This window comes from Leptosomus discolor, chromosome 7, assembly GCF_034619465.1.
Source record: "Leptosomus discolor isolate bLepDis1 chromosome 7, bLepDis1.hap2, whole genome shotgun sequence".
NCBI lineage: Eukaryota > Metazoa > Chordata > Aves > Leptosomiformes > Leptosomidae > Leptosomus > Leptosomus discolor.
Window position 1 is genome coordinate 40,914,143 of NC_141397.1, and position 22,242 is coordinate 40,936,384.

Sequence of the window (22,242 nt, forward strand, 5' to 3'; positions counted from 1 at the left end):
AGGATGGAGCCAGGCTCTTCTCTGTGGTGTCCAACGACAGGACAAGGGGCAAAGGGTGCAAGCTGGAGCGTAGGAGGTTCCACATCAACATAAGGAAAAACTTTTTCACTGTGAGGGTGACAGAGCATTGGAACAGGCTGCCCAGAGAGGTTGTGTAGTCTCCTTCTTTCGAGACATTCAAAACCCACCTGGACACGTTCCTGTGTGACCTAATCTAGGTGGTCCTGCTCTGGCAGGGGGGTTGGACTAGATGATCTTTCGAGGTCCCTTCCAACCCCTAACATTCTGTGATTCTGTGATAAGAGCACATTCAAGTTAGTGGCTGAGAGCAGAAAGATTAAAACCACACTGTCAATATTAGGAAATGTCTTTGTCCCAGACAGCTACCCTGGGAGAGTCTCAGTCTTCTTTTCTTTAAGCATCAGAAAGAAGTCTGGATATTTCTTAAGTTTAGTAGAAAATGAAATCACAGCAAGCTTTCCTGAGGTAAAAATAGTACTTGCCATCTGTCAGCTTCAAGTACAGCTACTGTCAGAAGTTCTACAAATGTACTCAACAAGGATATTTAGCCAATCCCAGCCTCAGTCCATTAATATCTAGAATGAAAAATCATGTAAATATAAATGGCAGCCTTTAACCCTAATGCTGGATGCCTCTTTAACCAGGTTTTGATGACAGTCATCACAAGAATGATTAGCACATTTCAAAATCTGAAAACTGAGATAATAAACAGTGAAAGACATTTCTGAAAAAAAAAATCCCAAATCACAAGTGAATGACAGCCACCAAGCTAGAACACAAGGTCCCTTGGCCCAGAATGGGACAACTCTGCACGGCCAACTCTGCACGGGGACAACTCTCTGTAGAGACAACTGTCCACGGGTTGGCAAATTCCACCCGTCCTTCGTGCTATGCAGTGCTGCGCTGGTCCTCCCCGCCACATGGTGAGCTCTGCAAACCTCTTGAACATCAGTGGGGCTCTGTGTGGCACCATGGGGAGCCCTGAGTGCTTGGCAGAGAGCAGTCTCTAACCGGAGGTGGAGGGAGCACAGCCGCGAGCTCGTTCCCGCCATGCCTGCAGTATATATTACATCAGGGGGAGGAGGAGGGAGGTGTGGAGGCAGGGCGGCAAGCAGTGGGGGAGGCGGGGGGGGGGGGGGGGGAAGCAGCTCTGGGATCATCTCTGGGCATGGCGGGGGGAAGCAGGCCGCCTGACCACTGCCAAGCTGAACTGTCCTAGACCCGTTTCTGCTTGTATATATGCGGTGCTGGTACTGCCGTGCACGTTGCGCAGACAAGAAAGAAGCCCTGCAGCAGCGGGGACTGTGGTCCTCCCCGGCATGCAACACAGCACCGGTCCTCCCCGCCCGGAGCTGCAGCAGTGAGGCAGTGCTGCGCAGCGGGCATGGCGGGGGGGACGGGCATGGCGGGGAGGACTAGCAGAATCTGCCGACCCGTGGCAAGTTGTCCTCGCAGAAAGTTTTCCCCACAGAAAGCTGTCCCCACACAGAGTTGGCCGTGAAGTTCTGGCTGCGCAGAGTTGTCCTAGATCCCTCTTGGCCTGAGTTGCACATCACCTTCACCAGGGTGCTTTGTCACTGTGATGACAAAGGGACTGTGAGTCCTCATATGGGAAGCCAAATTCCAAATCACATCAAAGGATATGTTACAGAGTTTCTGATTCTAAACTCCAAAACATAGAGGGGAAGTCAGAAAAAGTAAGGCACTAAGATTATTTCCAAAAGGGAACCTCAATAAGACGACTGGTATTTTCTCTTGATGGAAGTTGTAAAATACAAATTGAATGGAGGAGGGAGGGGGAGGATTCAGTGCTTCAAACCGAGTCCAAAAATCACTTTCACACCATTAAACCTGACTAAATTACACTATAATGGCAACATGAGTCACGTAACCAGCAGAGCAATGTGTCCTGTACTGTGTGCAATCAGTGATACATGTAATTGGGTAATAATGTCAAATCCCACTATCACCAGGACAGAAATGACCATCTTAAAGCAGCACAGACTAGCTTTTCACATAATGATTGAGCAGTATAAACTGTGAGCAGTTGGCTCACATAGCAGTGAGTACAGCAGCAGCTGTTCAGCAGTAACAGCACTGCCTCTTCAACAGTGTTCTGAACACAAATTTACAGATGGCAATAAACTAAGATAAAAATTGTTCAGGCAAGTAGGAACAAAGTAATGAAGATGCCCAACCATCCCCAAGGATAATTATGGATTAAATTATTAAAAAAAAAAAATAGGGCAGAGATCCCTTACAGTGCATCTATCATTCCAAACATAGCTATGTCAGGATGTTCGTACTGTGACACCTCCCAAATGCACAATTTGTTTTTAATGGTTATTATAGAAAATTATGCAATTAAAGCAGAAGCAGAGTCCCCACAACTGCCTCCATACCTTGTGGAAAATGAGGGAACAAATTCTAGACATGAAGGGCACCAATTAATGTCAACCAGCATTCCTGGGCCAGGCCTAGGACTAAACACATGCCCCCAGTGATGCTAAGGGGAAGAACTGTTGCGGTAGGGACCGACACTGACAAAAATATATGTAAAAAGGCCAGCTTTTATTAAGTTACAAAAGGCCAAGATGGCCGAGATGGCACAGCAGAAAAAACATACTCTTTTATAACCTTTCTTATCTGTCCACCGGTTCATGCACTAAGGCTGCTAAAATGATTCGCTCAGTACCTCTGTCCATTCACCTCTATTCACATACTGATTGGCTGGAGCTCCTACTGTATTTCCCACTTCATTCTCTTGCCAAATTTCTGCTCTGTGGTATTCACTTGTTTAGTCTCTTCTTGCTCCGTCTCTTATCACCTCGTCAAACCTGTTTACAACATTCTTCATCCACTTCTTTCATCTTCTCACGGGTATACCAGGATGCTGTCAAGGCCAATTTCATCTTCCTCAGTCAGGCTATCCCCGACAAAGAACCAGCATCAGGATGAGCCTGGTGGGGCGTACTGTACCAGACGTACCCTAGTATGGAGTTCCCCTGAGCTTGGAGACGACACAGAAGCTTCAGTTCTTGCTATGTCTATCAAAGCCCTCTGTCTAACAGACAAGGCAGACCTAGAGCTGACCTCCAGTAAACCTGAAATTCATGAGCTCACTGAACTTTCAATTGTGACCAGGAAAGAAGTCCTAACAGCGCAAACAACGTGCAGGTGGTGCCATTTTTGTCTTCTTCTATGGGTCTTTGACTTCTCACTGCCTCTGGGAGGCCAGGCCTTTGACCACCTATCATATGTAGTTTAATTTCCTCCCAATCCATATTGCGTGCATTTTGTTAGGATTTGTGGGACTGCTTCTCTTCGTGTTTTACTGGGGGTTTTTTCTGTAAAAATTGAGTCTAAAGGACTCAGAGCAGAAGAGGGGAAGTTTGCAATAAGCAGGTCCTTTGATGTAGCCTTGTCTTCTCAACAGACAATCATGGGCTTGAGGATTTGGTAGACCTGTTGCAGTGATCCTCAACTAGGCTGCTGATTAGACAACAGTCCTCATGTCTTTAATTTCCATGAGATTACACTGAGAATTTCAAAAGTCAAATTACAGCTCTTTCCTGGGAAGGGCTCTTGAGAAAACCCTCAGAACCTATGGACAGAGTTGTGTGTTTATACATCTCTTCAATTTCAAACCAGATAAACAGTTGGAAGACAAGAGCCTGGAATAAATATGAAAGAAACTACTTCTGAAATAAGGCTTTTGCACATCACAGACAATAGACAAATCCAAGCAAAGCTCCTTCTGCCTGCTTTTCTCTTGCATCTCTTTAACTGTCTCTGAACTATGCCAAGAAAAAAGAATGAAATTGAAGTTACTGATCTGTCTTGCTATCGTTGGATGCAGCCATATATAATCACATAAACCTAAAGTCATCAGAAAAATAAAACTTGTGACTTTGATGTGTGAAGACCTCTATCTCCATAATGTAAGGTACCTTCCATCCAGGTTGTCCTCTGACTGAGGACTCACAATGCTTATATGTGACATCTGCTCCCATGGGTCCACCCACTCCCTGTCTTGGGAAAATTTTTTATTTAGTGGGGAAGTCATGTATTATTTTCTCTCTAGATCAGATTCTGTGTTTGCATAATCTTTTCACGCTTACAATATTATATTGTAACAATTGTGAGCTTCTCAGAGATTGTATTTCCCTAATTTTCTCTGCCTAACAATTGGTAGGATAGGTTAAACAGACAATTGTATTACTTCAACTAGTCTTTTAATAATTTTATTCTTAAATCTCACAACCACAAAAAACCAATCTGACCATTTATGTGGCCTTTGCTTTTACTTTGAATGCAAGTTCCCTAAGCAAGCCTGATCTGCATTCGCACTAACTTGACCTGATCATAGTTACTGCCTCATTGCCAGCTCAAGGAATATCGGCAGTTTTTCCCTGAACTCAAGCTGATATTTCAAAGGACTCAGACAGCTGTTTCCTCCATAGGTGATGGTAACGACAACTTTTGAGTTGTTATTAATATACATTTCATAAATCTCCCTTTACACCTTGTTTGACTGAAAGCCACAGGCTAGTGTCTTTGACTCGCAATGTGATGAGACTAAAATGCAGTTTCCATTACCACAGGTGAGAGCAAGCCAGCTGTCCCTGCTGCTCAGTGCACTCAGCCCTGCTCATCAGGCAAAGGAAATGTGCAATTCCCAGGGCAGACATGAGGGCATCATTTACAAAAGGTCTCAACCTGCAGAGTGCTGTATGCTCTCAACTCCTGCTGAGGCAAGGATGGGTGACATCAAGGCACTCAGGATTTGGCTGTGCCTACTTCAGTACTCTGTGCTGGGGTTATCTACATGCTCTCTCTCTCCATTACTGTCTTTTAGAAGGGCAACACTAATATAGCCACTTAAAAAGGGGGAGGAGAGAGAAAGATAGACAAAACTAGTGGATGAAACTAGCCACTTTACCGGCAATATAGAATTGTTAATACAGCTGCTTCAGACTTCAGCTGTAATGTCATCTAGGGTTACTTATATTGGTTCAGATTGTGTCCTATATATTTAAATAATAAGCTGAATAGAATTACTGAAAAGACTGTGAGTCTCTGGGAACTCCTCCTTGGCTTCCAGTGATAGCGACTGCATATGAAATTCTTAAATCTTCATGATAGCTAAATGGTAAATATTTGGGGCACTCTAACATGGTAGCATGAAACTCATCCATCCTATGTGTAGTGAGAACTGTGAAAAGCTGAGCTTTTTCTACATCCAAGTAGGGACTTAGCTGGCCTACGCAGGTTTGAAAAATGCTGGTCATGGAACTGTTACAGTGATTATGGATATCCTGAATTGGGGGCACAGAGTGAAAATCAAAGGTATGTTCATCACAGGACAGAAACAAAGCATTTGAAATACCCAGCTTCCCCTCCTGTGCTTTGATACATCTGCTTTGAAATGGACACCCTTGGAGCAAGAGAGAGGAGTCGGACCTTAAGGTTGTACTAAGCCTTGGTCTCTCTAACTGGGCTGCCATAGGTTGCCTAAGGTAATGGTACTTCTAGACACTTGGATGTTTACCAGGTTGGAAATGCCTGGGAAGATCTAAAACCACCAAATCTTTATAGAAGAACAGTCATAAAAATGTTTTTTCATTATCTAAATTGTGTTCTTGGATCTAAGGGAAACACAGCGCAAAATGTGTTCCCTTCACAAGAAGTTCTGTTACAGAGTTCAAAAGTGGTTCGGGGCAATGATGGAGCACAGCTGCCACTCCAGGGAACCAGTTGCATTACCTCAGTCACCACAGAGCTATAAAGAAAAAGCTCTGCAAATACATTTGTGGGAAAGATAGAGACTCAGAATTAATGGTTTCAACTTACCTACTCTCTTCCATACTTAAATTAATGCAAAGCATGTCCAGAAATGTCCAGAAATCCTTAAAGGAAATGCTGGTCAAATTTTGGATTATACATGGTACGAAGAGCCACAGGCCTAGCTCAGGGAAGCTTTGTGCGGCAAATGAATTTGCATGTAATGTTTTATTCTCTGAAGGGAAAACAAAATTCTTTGTGAGAACCCTCCAACATGCCCAGAGTTGTGTTTTTCAAGGTTCCCATAATATATAGAAGCACAGAGCTTGCAAAAGGCTCTTGAATGGTGACACAACCACCCCTCAAAAAAGCTACCACTGGGAGAGTACTTCAGACATAAGGTGACAGTGAAGGGTACAGCTGCAACCTACCCAGAATCCCTCTGCACTGATCTGCTGGGGCTTGAAAAATGACCCAGCAAAGACTCAGGTAGAAACTATACAGAAAATATCACATAAGATAGCCACATAATGTTCCCAAGGCCTCAAACTATCTTCCTGATCAAATCCAGCTATCCAAGCCCTTTTCTTAAATTGCCTTCATCATGAATAATGAAAAGAAGGGAATGGAAAAGGAAAAGAGGGCACACTGGCAAAGCCTTTATTTTCTACTACTTCTTTGTAAAAACAAACCTTGTTACCTTAACGAGTAAGAAGTAGATTTAAAGACATTAACTTCACACAGAACTTTAATTTCTCAGTCAGCAGAAAAACACTTTTTCTGGATTGCCTGTCATTCAGTGGATATTATATGTGCTACCAATGTTTATAAAGAACAAAATAGTATGAATAAGAGCAGATGCAGCACTGCACCTAGATAAGGATTGCTGAGAAGTGATGCTGTTGTCAGCAGTGGTTCTGAACCTTCAGACTGATTCTGCTCTGTGCACACATGGCAGTTCAAATGGCGCTCTGAAAGGCACAGGAAATGAGACCCTCTGCAGGTAGTGAGGAAAGTGCTCTATAACCACTGAATGATTACATTTTACTTGCAAAACTTACTCAGTTTTTGATGCAGGACAAACATTTGCATCTTAACTGCACAAGAGGAAACAAAATTCACAGATGGATGAGAAAAGCAGAACTTGCCCAGAAGGTTCTTGCTTCAGTCAGTGCAAATATGTACAGGCATCCAAAAGTAGCTTTGTCACTAAGGCCTTCAGCAGTTTGGTGACACAGTTGTTTTGTTAATCATCTATACACAGCAATAGCACTATTTGCAGGGCACTCCATCTGTAAGCCATAACATTTTTATATACAGTACCATTCGTATATAAAGTCACTAAAACAATGTGTCTCCCTTTTCCAACAAGTGATGGATGAGCTTTTTATTGTTCCCAAACAGTGCAATTACTTTTTGCTGAAAAAGACCTCAAAGCCAGTTCTGTTGATTTGTGAGAACTTGCACTACACTAACAACTAGTAGCATGAGGAAGCACCATGCAGATATCCTCTGCATAAGTGTCTTGCTCTACTTGTATTTAGTGCCTTCTCTGGAAAGCCTCCAAATGGTTAAGCAATTCGAAAATCAGCAGGACTATGTGAGCAATTGCATAAGGCTCTGGCAGCTACCATCACTCGAGGTGGTAATGCCAGATGAAGGAAAGAGGGAGAAGGGTTTGGAACCAATGGCAAAACAATGCACAGAATCAGTGAAATATCTAAACATCATAACAGCATCATAACTGCCAAAAACTCTGCATTTCCCCCTCCTGCGAGCTCGAGTGACCATGCTCTGTTTCTGTTCAGTGAGTGCTTTGACATTACAGCCCAATAACCTGGCCACAGCAGTAAATCCAGGCCTTCACCATCCTGTTGTCTCATGACACTTGGTAAGCACAGGACTGCATCAGCAAAAAACTGCCACAAGCAGGGGCCCTTATGCACTCAACACAGTTTCTCTGATTCCTGTCAACAAGCAAATTCCAACATGAAACCACTTTTATAGCCCAAAGCCAAAACCATTATTTCCCTCCTTTGACATTAACACTCCTACTACCATGTACAGCTTAGCAGAAATGTTGGCCAAGATAAAACATGTTGGCCAAGATGTAGTAGTTTCTAGCTACAATGTGTAATCTGGGTGCCATCTAGAGGTTGCAATGAGGTTCATGGTCAGACCCAGCTTGTACAGAGAAATACACACTCCCTTTAAAAAATACAAGCTGCATTCCAGTGTCTTACTCTGTGGCAGGTCAAGTGTCTCACCAAAATCCCTCTGTACGGCTTTAGCTCCAGCCAGATAAGGACTGCCCAGCAGATGAAGAGGAAAGGCAGTGAAGAAGCATAAAGACTCATTGTGTTGAGTAGAAGATAAATATGCAAGACATGCCATTTGTACAATATGATTGCACAAAACTGAAAAGTTGATGGCTCCCTGTATCTTGTATTTGTGGTTTATTTCTTTCATGAAGTTTTACAAACTGCAGTTTGCATCAGAAATACATTTTTATCAATGCAGCAATATTATGAACAACTATTATGAAAATATTCATAGACTTACTGTCATAAGTACATTAAAAACTGACAGCTTATTTGTAGCAAAATAAACCCTACATTCTAGCCAAAGCACTAACTATGTAGGTTCACTCTTGAAATGTGAAGTTTAAACTGTATCAATAATCAATATTGCACTGTTCTGAAATATAAAAAGATCGTATTTTGGTCAACACCACAATATAATATGTCAAATGAAATTTGGGATGTGAACAGATAAAATTCAGACTCGAGCAACTTCCCTGCTCTTTGAAAATATCTGCACTCATTGCATTGCAACACTCCCTCTGCTGGCAAATTTAAAAGGCAATACATTGCTTTATTGTACTTCTGCCTTCAATACACGGAAAGCTTACATTGTTAGATTTCTGATTGTCTTTTAATGAAAACAGGGTTATATTTTGCTTGTCTTATAATACCAAGTCAATACTCTTCCTTCCTCCCTCACATCCTTCCTCTTTTTTTTTTTTAACAGAGAAAAGCTCAGGACAGCCCCAGAAGAAAAAAAATCAGAACACAATACTGTCTTTGTGTTTGAAGACACAGTGTAAAGGCATGGGCAGGTAACATCACTGCTCCCATGAAACAGGGGACTAAGCCTCAGTGAAAACACTTTTTGTGCTAAAATGAAATTTCAACTTACAGGGACGCTCTAGCTTCAGAATCATGGAGGCAAATGTGCATCTGCCTCTGTCTAAATTTTACCATTAATCTTTCTCTAAGGCAGATGCACTTACATGAGGTTGAAGTTCTCTGGCAGAAGCAAAACTCAGCTCTGCACAGACAAAAATCTTACCCAGAAATTATGTGAATCCACCTCCAAAGACAGGGCCCATGCTGAACTCTTGTGCTATGCAGCTAGGGAGCTTCAAGTACTGACATCCTTCTACCAGTGGAAGTTTACATACTCTTTAAAAGATCATTTTGACATGCTACTGTCTGCTAAACAAACACAGCACTCACAGTTAGTTTCCCTTCAGACTGTTTAAGGAAATGCTTGAACACTGCTGAGAGGGAATCTTTAGGATTCCTGGTGAAAGACGTGGAGACTCATGCTCTAGAAGACCAGGCAGAGAGTGCTGTGGGGGTTTGCTCTTCCACTGCAAACTTGTTGCAATCACCCTTTTTTGTGAGCACACTTTAGCACAGACATATTTACCTTTTTTAATCTCAATTCTTTTTTCAGAAGGCAGTCTGTTTTCTTGAATGCCATTGAGAAATTATAGAAGGAATGCTGAATCAGAGGAGTAGAAAGACAGCAAATACTTTAAAGACAGGGCAAACTCTTCTGAAGAAGAAAGCTGTTGGAAAAAAGACTCCATTAAAGACAAAGAGTGGTCCAAGAAATCCTAAGTGTATGTGTGCACATGTAGCCATGAGACATCCACTGACAGTCCCTCAGTGATCAGTGATTCAGTGTTCAAGTATGGGACTGCAATGAAGTTGGAAGTCAAGTACAAAGTCATGAGATATATGGCTTGTTTGTCTTATAATCTAATCAGTCCATTTTTAGAACCATGGAGTCTCTTTGTTTAATCAAGAAAACTAGTCTGCAGACAGTTGTAATTCAGATGTTAATTAAAAGAGCACTTTGAGGGAAAAGGCCTATGTGAAGCCTGGGAGACACAAGGCAGTGACTGATACAAAATCCTGCCTTTCTTGACCTCCTGCTACCATTGCTGGAAACATCATCACACCCAATACACTCAGCCACTGCATCTCCCTCTTGATTATGTTGTTTGCTTTTGTACTAATATTTCTGTGATCATGCTGCTCCTTTTCATCAGCCGTGTTGCAATATTGTTACACCAAACACCCTTCCTCTGGCACATCCTGCTGCAGAGGTCCTAGATGCTACAAAGCCCATGACCTAGTTGTGCTAAGTGCTGGATAAATGCGGTAAGAGTGCCTGCCCCACAGTGTTTATAGTCTAATTATGTAAGATAAAGCAAAGGAAACAGGGAGAGAGAGGAAGTACTATCTTCATTTTACAGATTCAGAGTAAATGACTCGTTCGTCATACCAGAGCACCGGCAGCGAAGCCGGGAATTCAACCATGTCAGCCCCCCCCCCTTATTTTTATCTTTTAATTTCTCTGTTGAGTCTAATGCCTCTCTGAGGGTTGAGGTGTCCTCACACAGACTACTGTGTAAACAGAGGAGAAAACCTTAAGGGCAGTAAGGAAAGAGACATGACTAAAAGGTATGTATATACATCAGCTGGAGACACAGGGCTGACAGAACAGAAATGCACCTAACACATTTTAGACTCTCTTACTGCATTTTAGGGAGGAATGCCTTCAAGAAGAAGGCAGAAGTGAGATGGGCATTAAGGGGAAGAAAACAAGTAGCAAGAAAGAACAAATATGGAGGAAAAGTATAGTACTGTATTTTGCATCGTTGGGACGAGTTTACTGGGACTCTGTGGCACACTCGAACATGCACCCCTATCATGAGATATGAATAATAAAAGCATTATTCTTTCATATATATCAGTCTGACTTGCCATTACTAATGCTTTAGGTAAGGGCTTTGCTAACAAAGGCAGCCTGGCCTTTGATCGTCAGACAAGTTTTTTCCTCCTTTTCTTGTCATTGCCCTTCAATCATCAGGTTAACTCCTGGTCCATATCACTCCATATGCATAAAATACTCAAGGACTTCCTCTTTCCAGCAGCCCCTACTGACCTTTAGTTGTTTCTACCAAAGGGTATAACCTGGACTCTGGACTCTTGCTAATGCTACACAAACAGAAACTCATTTGAGAGGCTTTGCAGCCAAAGGCAGCTTTTACAAGCAGACTGCATCAGATCTGGAGTCAGCAGTAAAATGAGGAACACGGGCAGGGTAATTTTCAGACATGGGACAAGGACAGGCTAGGTCTTGTTCACAAAGTGAACTGAATCCAGCACAACTTTGCATCCTCACACCTTATTTGAGTTTAGTCTAGCCAGGTGACATGAGATATTTCGGTGCCAACAATCTGGTCACTCCCTTCCTCCTCTTCCACAGTGGCTGAGAAATCTTCTCCATGAGCTTTTAAAAGCAGAAGACATCAAATAACATGCCAATTTGTATAAAATAACAACATCCAGGAAAAACAGCAATGCTGTTGCAAAACATGAATTCAGCCGCATGAAGTTGTGCCATTTGCAGACCTTTTTTCTCACTGTTGCCACTTCTGTTCCCACATAACAGAATGCAGAAGGGCTACTTACAGATATTTTAATGCTTTCGTGACAGGCACGAGAACTGCATCAGCAGTAGACCTGATCTGCAGCTGAAACGTATGATCACGGTGCCCCGCTCCTACTCAGTTGCAAACCCTTTCTATGTCTACATGTCACACTGCAAGGAAGGGCAAGCTTTTCTTGTTGAGTATCTGCCAGTGTTTCAGACCAGCACTGAAGCTGAAGTGTACTGCATACTATTACATGTGGGCACAAGCCATTCAGCTTCTGGCGCTTAAGTGACTCAGGTGCCTTTTTTGGTGTAGCTACTCAGTATCCAGCTTAATGCCTTACTTCTCCTTTGACCTTGGATACCTGATTTCACCTATGTTCCTCCTCTGTAAAACAATGCTAACACCTCCTGACCTCAAAACTGCACTGTAAATACAAGATTAAGCGTCTAGGCGCAGGCGAATGAAATCTCCTGACTCATGAGATTAATTGAGGTCACATAAGCCCTGCCTTATATTTCAGGATCCACAAGGGTTGTATGAATCTGTGACCAAAATGCCTTCTTCTCTCTCTGAGATCCTGTCCTTTCTCAGGAACCTTTTATCCCAGTGATGATTTCATTTGATGTCACTTGATTTGATTTAGATTAGATATACTAACTCACTGCATAGGTGATTTAATATAACTGACTGTGCTTTTGCCACAAGACTCCTGCCTCATTCATGTAAATGGCTTCCAGGGACTCTCTGACACTCCCAACAGTACACACGGCTAAAACAATAGATACAGTAGTTACAGTGGCACAGGTAACCTGAGCTTGGTACAGGTAAGGCCTCAGCTGGCACCTACATCAGGATACATGGAGCAAGTGGCAATAGTCAAAAGAACAACAAGAGTGATCTAGGATGACTAAGCTATGGGGAAAGACTGAAAGTAGAGTGTGTAGTCCGAGAGAGAATACAATGTGAAAATAGCCTTTAACTACTGATGATACAAGGTAGTAATCTTCTCCTCAAATGTATGACAGGTAAAACAAGACTTAAGGGATTTAATTTGAGGCAAAGAAGACTGAAGTTAGAGAAAAACAATAAAACACCAACAGTATGGATAACAAAAAACTGAGACAAATTGCCTAGGGGATAGCATGGAGTCACCATCACTTTCTGTCTTTAAGTACAATTAGATACACATCTGACAGGAATGACACAGGTAGAACTGATCTCCAGTGGAAAGACAGATGACAAGACCTTTCTTGGCTCCTTGTAGCCCTCTAATTCACTAATTATTACCTTGTAGATGCTAATTCAGTTATTTTACTGTGATACACAGGCCCAGGGGGATACACCATTATAACAGAGGTGAGAGAGAAGAGCAGTCATAAGCAAAGAACTCCTATAGCAATTCAGAACAATAAGCAACCTACATTGCTCTCTGCAACTACAGGCAACCATACAGTAGATATGGAGCTCAGAAAGGGCCCTAGAATGTCCACTGAAGAAATGAGAGGTCTAGAAAGCATGGCATATGAGAAAAGACTGAAAGAACTAGACCCATTGCTTAGCCTAGAAAAGACCTCACATTGCAAAATGGCATGTATAACCCAGTCCTTATAGCTTAAGTTTTTTATTTCAAGCCTTAAAACTGCAATAGGATGAAGAAGACAGTGAAAGGGACAGAAGTTGTCCATATCCTAGGTCCTTTGGCACAATCCATCTAGGCACATCTGCCCTACAATCTGAGTTGGGTCTCTGTCTCATGGGAAGATGGATAATGTGGTGAAGATTCTTCCACTGGCAGAGAGCATTATATATCCCTAACTAGGTTGACAAATAATAAACATTTAGTTCTTCAGTTGGAGGAACTGCTCCTTGGTCTGTCATACCTATTTAATACCAAGGGAAATTCTAGGATTGCAGCTGAAGTGTTCATTTTGGCTTCCCTAAACTTTAGTGAAGCAGTAATTTATTTTTTTAAAACAGAAGGAGCAGAAACTGCTGCCACAAAAAAGTCTTAATTTCAAGAGCATGTCACTCATTAGTTCAATAGGAAGGATCTGGCTTTCTGTATCATAAGGTTAGAGAGAGGGCTGGAGGAGGTGAAAGAAGCTGCAATAGGTCATCACACACGATTTCTCCAACTTGACAATGTCCAGAAATGAGGAAAAGGTCTTGCAGAAGAAAATCCAGGGCAGCAGGACTGTGAGCAGTAGGCAGGAGTGGGTGTGGGTATACCAAGTAATTAATTCCTCAGCTGTTCCCAGGCTCCCAAACTGCCCTGTGTATCTACCTAGGTATTAGCAAATTACTCCATGTGGTAGGGAATACAGTCAGAGGTGAGCAAGATCCAGTCACTCAATCCATACCACAATTCACTACCTAGCCAGTGCTAACTTGAATACATACAAAGATTTGGAAACTTATTTGTTCAAACAGAGTTGCATTTTGAGCCAAAATCCAGCTTTCAGCACTGTAGAATCAGCAATGGAGAACTATAGCCTCCTACCTTGTGATTTTGGTTAGCACAGCACTGACTTGGAACCAACACCAGGTCAAAAAAAGTCTTGCAAAAGTTGTGTCTCACTTGATAGCGTCTTAAGGTCAGTTCAAGAAAAATGGCACACAGACTTGCATGAACATCCAAAAAGCTGTAAATTTTAGTTAACAAAACAGACCTTGACTTTGCTCTTAACCACAAAGATCAAGTGTCATTTGAAAGGAAACAAAAAGATGCAAATCATATATTTTTAAGTCTTCGAAGATCCTGCTGGCACTTCTCCAGGTCAGAGTACTTTTCAGTGCAGTTCGTTTCTCTTCGGTCAGCCTTTTCACTTGCTTCAATGCTCAATATGCTAAGAGCACCAGATATTTTTAACTTCAATAATTTTTTCATTACCTGTCAGGAATAGCACTAATAACAGGCATTAGAGTTACAATATTCAATTTTGCAGGACAGCCTAAACATTTAATTACATTATGGTAGCTAATTACAAATACTTGTTTCAGGGAAGACAGGGCACATGCAAGGGACTGTAGCTTGCCTGTTCAGTTTATGGCACAGAATTCAGCAAGGACAAAGCAAGAAGCACAAACACCTTAACACCACTCACAAACCCTATTTCCTCTTAGTCTTTTAGAGAAAGACTACTTCAGCTTGTTTCTGTGCAGCCCAATGGTGATCACCTTGTTTGAAAAGAGCCCAAGTCCACATAGACTGTGCTTTGGGTTCTCTTATTTTTCTATCACTTCCGCTAACAGTTGTCCTTTTCTCTGATCTGGCTCCATCAAGTTTCCTTATCATTGTTTCCTTTCTTCCCAACCCTGTTATTATCTTACACAAATGGCTAGTTCCACTGATCTGCCAGAGAGAAATCAAGTAGAGGGTGACTGTCAGAATTAAAGACATTGTTGAAATCATATGTCTTTTAATGAAAAAGAAAATATAAAATGAACCAACCAGAACACAGAAAAAAAAAATTAAAAAAGAGCAACTGATCTTCCTTTCTTCTGCCACTATATAGAAGTAGGAAGTTTAGACTAAACCAGAGCAGAATACTGTGGACAGAGATATGTTACAGCAGAACTTCTATGACTCAGTCTTATTTTGCAAGTACCTCAGATATGGACTGAAATTTGACATGCATTGGCCTTTCCCCTCCTTGTATGTTATTATTTATTATCTCTATTTAGAGATGTCTATATAAATCTGATGCCTCATCACACAACTATTTTAGTCCAAAGCACAATGGCTATGGAGCTATGGAGGTTTCCACAAATCCTAGCTCTTACAGAAATGAATTCTGTTCCTATGGGTTATAAACGGTTAAGAAGATTTTCTTCAGGCAGTAGACAGCCTCCTTTAGTACCAAGTTCAAAACTCCATTAATAATGTTATTTCTCTGTCAACTTTTTTTAGTATAAGCCTCTAGCCAACACATCAATACACCAGAATCAGTGCAGGCAGACACAGCTTTCACATTCGTTAAGATGTCACCAAAAGCCCCCATGCAAGATTTAACTCTTACAAAAGACAAAAAGCAAAATTCACAGCATATAACACCACACAGCCAATAGCTCCGTTCCAGAGAGGGAAGGGTTTTATTTAAGTGTTCAAGTACTGCAGTATAACCTGGAGGACTGCAACTTAGTCTAGAGTTAGGATTCTGTATAAGCAACAGACCCACAGTTTGAACAGTCTGGTCCCAAGTGCCCTTGTTTAGTTTTCTGTCACTCTTTCCCAGTCCCTTTGCAATCAACAGCCTACCTGGAAGTTCCTGACTCTCCCATGTTTTGTGTTTGAAGTGGCAGGGCATCTCAGTTGCCAGCCAAAGTGCTGCCTCCCCATAACTGGTACGGATGACTTTGGGCTGTGACAGGATGGGATGAATTGATTTTGCTTCTCTTGTTCGTATTTTGTTGTGAGGGCAGGAGATTTTTTCTGTCCCCAGCAGTACCACTGATTACGGCAATTATTATTTCTTATCCTCCAGATTTTACTACTGCCGCTGCAGTTCTCCCGCTGTTTTGTCAGAACTGAAATAAACCTGGGGTAAGTTTTCTGCAACACTCTCTCCATCTGTGATCCCAGCTCCACTGCCTGGGCCAGAGTCAAGGTATCAAGTTCCATCAAAAGCTTCTGAATTCGCCAGTCTGCTGCTTTGTCAATTAGCTGATCTAGGATCAGCCCTTCCTGCCAACAGCCAAAAGCACTGACTGATGCCAATTCTTGTAGTGCCAAAGCAAAGGCTGTAAAAGTTTCACCTGGCAGTTGTGCCCGCTGCTTGAACTGGAACCTCTGTAATAGCACGCTCTGTCTGGACTTAATGTGCCCTGAAAGCTTCTTCATTATTTCTTCAAAGGAGTCAGCTGAAACCACAGTTGTAAAAATCCTCTGATCTTTCACCTGCAAAGACTGGAGAACAGTCCTCAGAGTCTTCAGGATTCACTCATCTATATCAGCCAAATCTCACAATCAAACACTGACACCAGGGGCCTGAGAGATTTCACAGTTCCAGGAATATGTAGCACATAAACCACCAGCCAGATGCAACTAGAACTCCCCAGCCCTCACTGCCACCACCATGCAGGTCCACTGGTATTCCCACTACCTCTGAACAAGAGCATAGAGGCACATCACAAACGCTTTGCCACTTGTCACAGGAAGCGATTTCTTGTCACCCAAAAGATTCCTGCCTTCCAGCCCATGTTCTCTGGCTGGGCAGGAAATACAGTGCTCCTCCCATGCAGGCAGTGAGGGTGGGGACAGGCGAACATGAGAGGAGAAAATGGAATGAGGATGAAACTAGAAGATGAAATGGAAAGACTGTCTCCCCTGTTAGAAAGCTTTTGTTGCATGCCCTAACACCCTAAACTGAAGCTTGTCAAATGTTTAATGGGAATCAAACACAAAATCCAGGTTTAATGGTTTTACACACGTTGCTCACAATAATTAACAGCATAATCTTCACCAGCAAAACAATCCCCACATACCACCAAGGCACGTGTACAAAGTGAGTAGGACTACAGCGGCAATGAGACAGTGCTGAAAGTCAAGGCTAACCTATATTTGCCTCCATAGATGCAGGCTGTCAGCTCTTTATTCTTTGCTGTCTAACAATCATGCCTAAGAACAGCATCCACATTCAAACGTGGCACTATTTCACTGGCAGGTTACAGAGATCAGTCCCACAGGCATGTAAAAGCAGCAGAACTGTGGACAGATCTTTGTATGTGCATTTTTTCTTCTCAGGACTGAAGATTGCGGCAGCCTCCATTTTGCACCTTTTTTTCAGTGATCACATAGCAGGAACAACTGGAAACACAGCACCTCAAAAGTGCATATGGCAGAAAAGATAATGAGAAAGAAGGAGAAGATGTCTTGCTCACCCTGTATATTTGTGAATATGTATGGTACTAAGAAACAGTTTTTAGCCCTTTTTTGATTTTGATGGGTGTCTGCTGTATCCCAGCCAAAGAGAGGGGTCTACACATCCCATCCTGTAATCAGGGAGGGTTAAGCGGCGCTTTGCAGCAAATCTCTATATAGGCCAAGATAATCACAGTTTTAAAGTACCCTTTCTCAATGAATTAGCCAACTTCATTAGTTCAGGAGTATTTATCAATTTTTCAATAACAGTAACATAAACATATTCTTTGGCTAAAAAAAAATTTCCTGAACAATACTGGAGAAGCTCATGGATTTACCTATACCTGCCCACTGCTTTACCATTTCTCTTTCAGGGGAATGTACTAGCTGTTTCACTAAAGGCTTGGTCACACAACAAGCTTGGATGGAGGTGAAATGCTGAATTATTCAACAGCTTTTGCATTTTTCAAAGACTTGAAATTTAAGAGGTTCAAAAAGTATTGTCACAGCAATTTAATAAAGGAGGATTTAGGTTAAAATTAACCTGGAGAGTCTCAGCCCTATTTTTAGCAATAAGATTTACCACAGAGATTAATGACACAGATTTTGGTTTTTTGTTAATAAGAGAACCCTAAACTTTACGCCATGGGCATAATTTTTCTGCCACTGAAAATTCTCAATGTCCACTGTTTTTACAAGACTGCAAATCTATTTACTGGGCCAGCTGACTTGGAAGTGGTAAGCTAAGTGAAAAAAGGAGACAAAAAAGCCAACGGCATCCTGGCTTGTATTAGGAATAGTGTTGCCAGCAGGAGTAGGGAGGTGATCATCTCCCTGTACTCAGCATTGGTGAGGCCACCCCTCAAGTGCTGTGTTCGGTTTTGGGCACCTCCATACAAGAAAGACGCCAAGGTGCTGGAGAGATTGCAGAGAAGGGCAACAAAGCTGGTGAAAGGCCTAGAGAATAAGTCTTATTGAGGAGCGGCTGAGGGAACTGAGACTATTTAGTCTTCAGAAAAGGAGGCTGAGGGGAGACCTTATTGCTCTCTACCACTACGTGAAAGGACATTGTAGGGGGGGGTAGGTGCTGGTGTCTTCTCACAGGTAATTAATGATAGAACAAGAAGGAATGGACTCAAGCTGCACCAGCATAGGTTTAGGCTTGACATTAGGAAAAATTTTTTCACTGAAAGGATTGTCAGACATTGGAATAGGCTGCCCAGGGAGGTGGTTGCGTCACCATCCCTTAATGTGTTTAAAGGTAGTTTAGATGTGGTGCTTGGAGATACGGTTTAAGGGTGTACTTGGTAAAGCAGGGTTGATGGTTGGACTCGATGATCTCAAAGGTCTTTTCCAACCTGAATGATTTTATGATTCTGTGATTCTATGATTCTATGAAGGTGAACTTCCCAAAAAATTATGCAAAATTAAAAAAAACAGAGTACCTTGAATTGCTTTACTCAGAACACTCCAGTGTACAGTTGGCCTGCAGTCACCAGACATTAAGCACAGAAAATGGCTGGAGAAGGGCTGGAGAACTCTGGCCAGTGGAGGCAAAACACACATCTCAATTGCTGTACTTGCCTTTCCCTTGCAGGGGTGCTGCCACAGAAGACATTGAGGAAAGATGCAGGGGACTACTCTTCTGTTGTACAACAGTTTAGAAAGGCCACTGATGACAGAACTAACCTGGCAGGATATGGGTCTAATGCACTTGAACTTGGGTTCAAACTATTCATCAGTAGTCTGTGTGCTGGTTTACTTCCTTACTTCCATTTAATTAATTAAAGTGAATGTTGTCAAAAGCTGGCAAACAAAAAAGACTTGGGAAGAGTTGGGCTGTAGTTAACATACACAAAACCAATGACAATCACTTCTTTCAGGGCATGAATGGCCAAAAAGAGAATAAATATAATTGCAAAGCCTTTTGTCTGAATTCCTGTGAAGTAAAACTCTTACTAGCTCTTCATTAGAGCTGGACAAAACTATCAGTGAAATACGTCGATAATATCAGATAATGTTAATAGATTCTGAAGTTTCAGCAGCAGAACTAATTTCTTAAGTATTTTCCTAAAGTGGAAACTGCTATTCCTGTACATTGAAGGAATATGAAGAAATGTTTCCTTTCCTAAAAATTAGATGACCTAGAAGACTGATTGCGCAGAAGGGAGGCAGAGGGGATGGACCCTGAATTGTACTTGTGCAAATAAATCTATTTCTGTACTGAATGAGACACCCTTTAACATATCAAGCATCTTCATACCATGCTTCATCCCATCCCTTGGTCAGTATACTCCTCTTATCACATGTAAAAAGGGAGCTCAGAGACACTATGTGATTTGCTCTTGACAATAAACGAGATAAAGCCAGGATAAGGAGTCAGGGCTTCAGTATCCTATGCCCCTTTCTTCAACATCTCATTAACCCTATAGCCCTGCCCCAGCTCTGTTCTGGAAATAAACATACTAGTCCAGAGATAGTCAAAAGCTATTGCCATCCCAGCTCTTGATAACCAGCCCTATATTTAACAACCCTATTTAAAAGACTTCTCTGACTGAAGAAGAACAAGAGCTACAAATTGTTGGCAGCTAACAGAATGCTCAGGAGAAACCTCACACTATGTTTTCTTTATTTTTATACTTTTTCTTAGACATCTTATTTTGATCACTTACAGAGAGAGGATAGTGAGCTAAACAGAACAGACTACAGATCCATCTGGCCACTGTGGCCATTCTTAGCGTCTTACTTCACAAAGAAGGAAACAAGTTCAAATAGGATGATGCCAAAAAGCGACCTCCTTCATGAATTTTCAAGATGAGTTTTTAAACATAGAGACCTGAGTCTTGATGCCTCTTTTGGAAAACTTGCCTATAAAAATCAGCATTCAAAGCCTTTTGCTGTGAATTATGGAAAGTCAAATAAAGTAATCAGGTTGGGTTAAGAGTAAATACACTGCAGAGCGACCTTGTGTATTTAAATTAGAAATATACCAACTCTTCAGGTCAAGGGCTCTTACTGTCTACAATGTAGTGGGTCAAACACATTCCATCTGACCTGTGTCTAATATGACTACAAATAATTTGACGTACTGGGGATGTCCAGAAAGACTGTCTTGCACACACAGAGTGTGTTGTGCTCCTTAGCCATGTCTAAGTGACCCTTGAAGAGATCATGCCAGGAATGAGTCATTTGACAACATTAATTTGGCTATCTCCATCCACTCTCTTTCCTCAGAGATGGAGAAGATGCTCTTGCAGTAGTAGTTTGCTCCCAGCCACCCACTTTCCCAGGAACCATCAGCCCATCACCTGACCAGCTTGAATGGCAAACACAATGTTTTAGTCAAGTCCTTTCTTTCTGTAACTATTACTTTGCTCTGCATTGGTGTGACTGAACATGAGGTTTCAACATTAACAGCTGCCTTTCATAAGAGACATTTTTTCTGTTATTGCCCACCCACTTCTCAGAGACTGCCTGTGTTACTGTTCAGAGGAGTGACTGCACACTTGCTCACATACCAGGAGGCATCACACTTGAACTAGAAATACCAAAACCACACAAAAATGCATTACTTCTAATACTTGCTGTCACTGATTAAAACCAAGAACACTGCTGTTTCTTTGCCCTCCCTGTAAATAAGATGCTAGGATTGTATAAGTTTGTGAAAGAAAAATGAAGAACCAAACCCTTTCTTTAAAAGATTTCAAATTTTATGGTGTCTGATCATATTAAACAAGGCTTATGAGTATACCATGATCAGGCCAGGGCAAGTAATTGTCCTGGTTTGGCTGGGATAGAATCACAGCCCAGCCATGCTAGGCAGGCTCAAGTCAGCCAGGGTAGCTGCCCTGAGTTAGCTACAGGTGTAGCCCAAACCATAATGCCATGGCCATTATGGAAGGGGGAAGTTTTGCTGAGGAAGAGGAGTTCCTGCTGGAGTACCTTCTCCTCCGTCCTCTCCCTGCTCCTGAGGACTGTGCTCCTGTCGGTTGTGACCGCTGTAAGCTCATTTGGCTGAGTATAACTTTGTATACTTTTGTTGGAATTAGTGCTGTTTCATTAAATCTGTTTTCACTTCAGCTCATGGGTCTCCTCTCCTTTTCCTGATTCCTCTTCCTGGCTGGTGAGGAGTCATCAGGTGATAGAGCAACTGTTACAGTTTAGCCCTGGATGTGGGCTAAACATAGACAGTTACATAGATTGTCTCTGGATGTCCTATTGGCTGAAAATGACACGCTAGCTTGTACATCTACTGGACTTTGTGGACATGCAAATTTTCATATAGATAAGTTTATCATTGCACATTTCACTAATAAACCTGCACTTCTTTTTAAATTCATGTCACCTCTTCTCTTTCATCTTCTTTATTTCACCTGCCTTCTCCATTTCAGCAAATTCATTTGGGGGGGTGGATTTAAATGCCATTTCAAGTTTGTCACAGACTACATCCTCAGTCCCTGTGGTTGTAAACCGCACATTTCTACAGGTTGGCCTTAGTGTGAGCAGCATTTCTCCAGTTCTGCTCTAGTACTCCCAACCTTTCTATCACATGCAGGGAAGGAGGCTGCATGGCCAGAAATCAGAATTTGAGATAAGAATGTGGCTCTGCCATACACCCTGCTGAGCTCAGCAATGTACTTCTTAATCCTGAATAGAATTTTAAGACATTAAAGAGTAGGGAGGCAGCTTCTACCACAGCACTCTCTCTGCTACAGCTGAGATGCCTGTCTTGCTGAAGAAACAATGATGAGATTTTTTTTTTTTGAAGAAAGGAGAGCATGCCTGGATTAAACAGAAAAGGAAGGTATCTGGGGTCCTATGAAGCAGGAAATTAGTATCT

General features: G+C 42.0%; 1 protein-coding gene across 1 annotated transcript in view; it reads right to left on the minus strand.

Moving 5' to 3' along the window:
• LOC147415250 (uncharacterized) overlaps window positions 1–22,242 on the minus strand; it is a 112,889-nt gene that overhangs the window by 15,140 nt on the left and 75,507 nt on the right. The window lies entirely within an intron of this gene.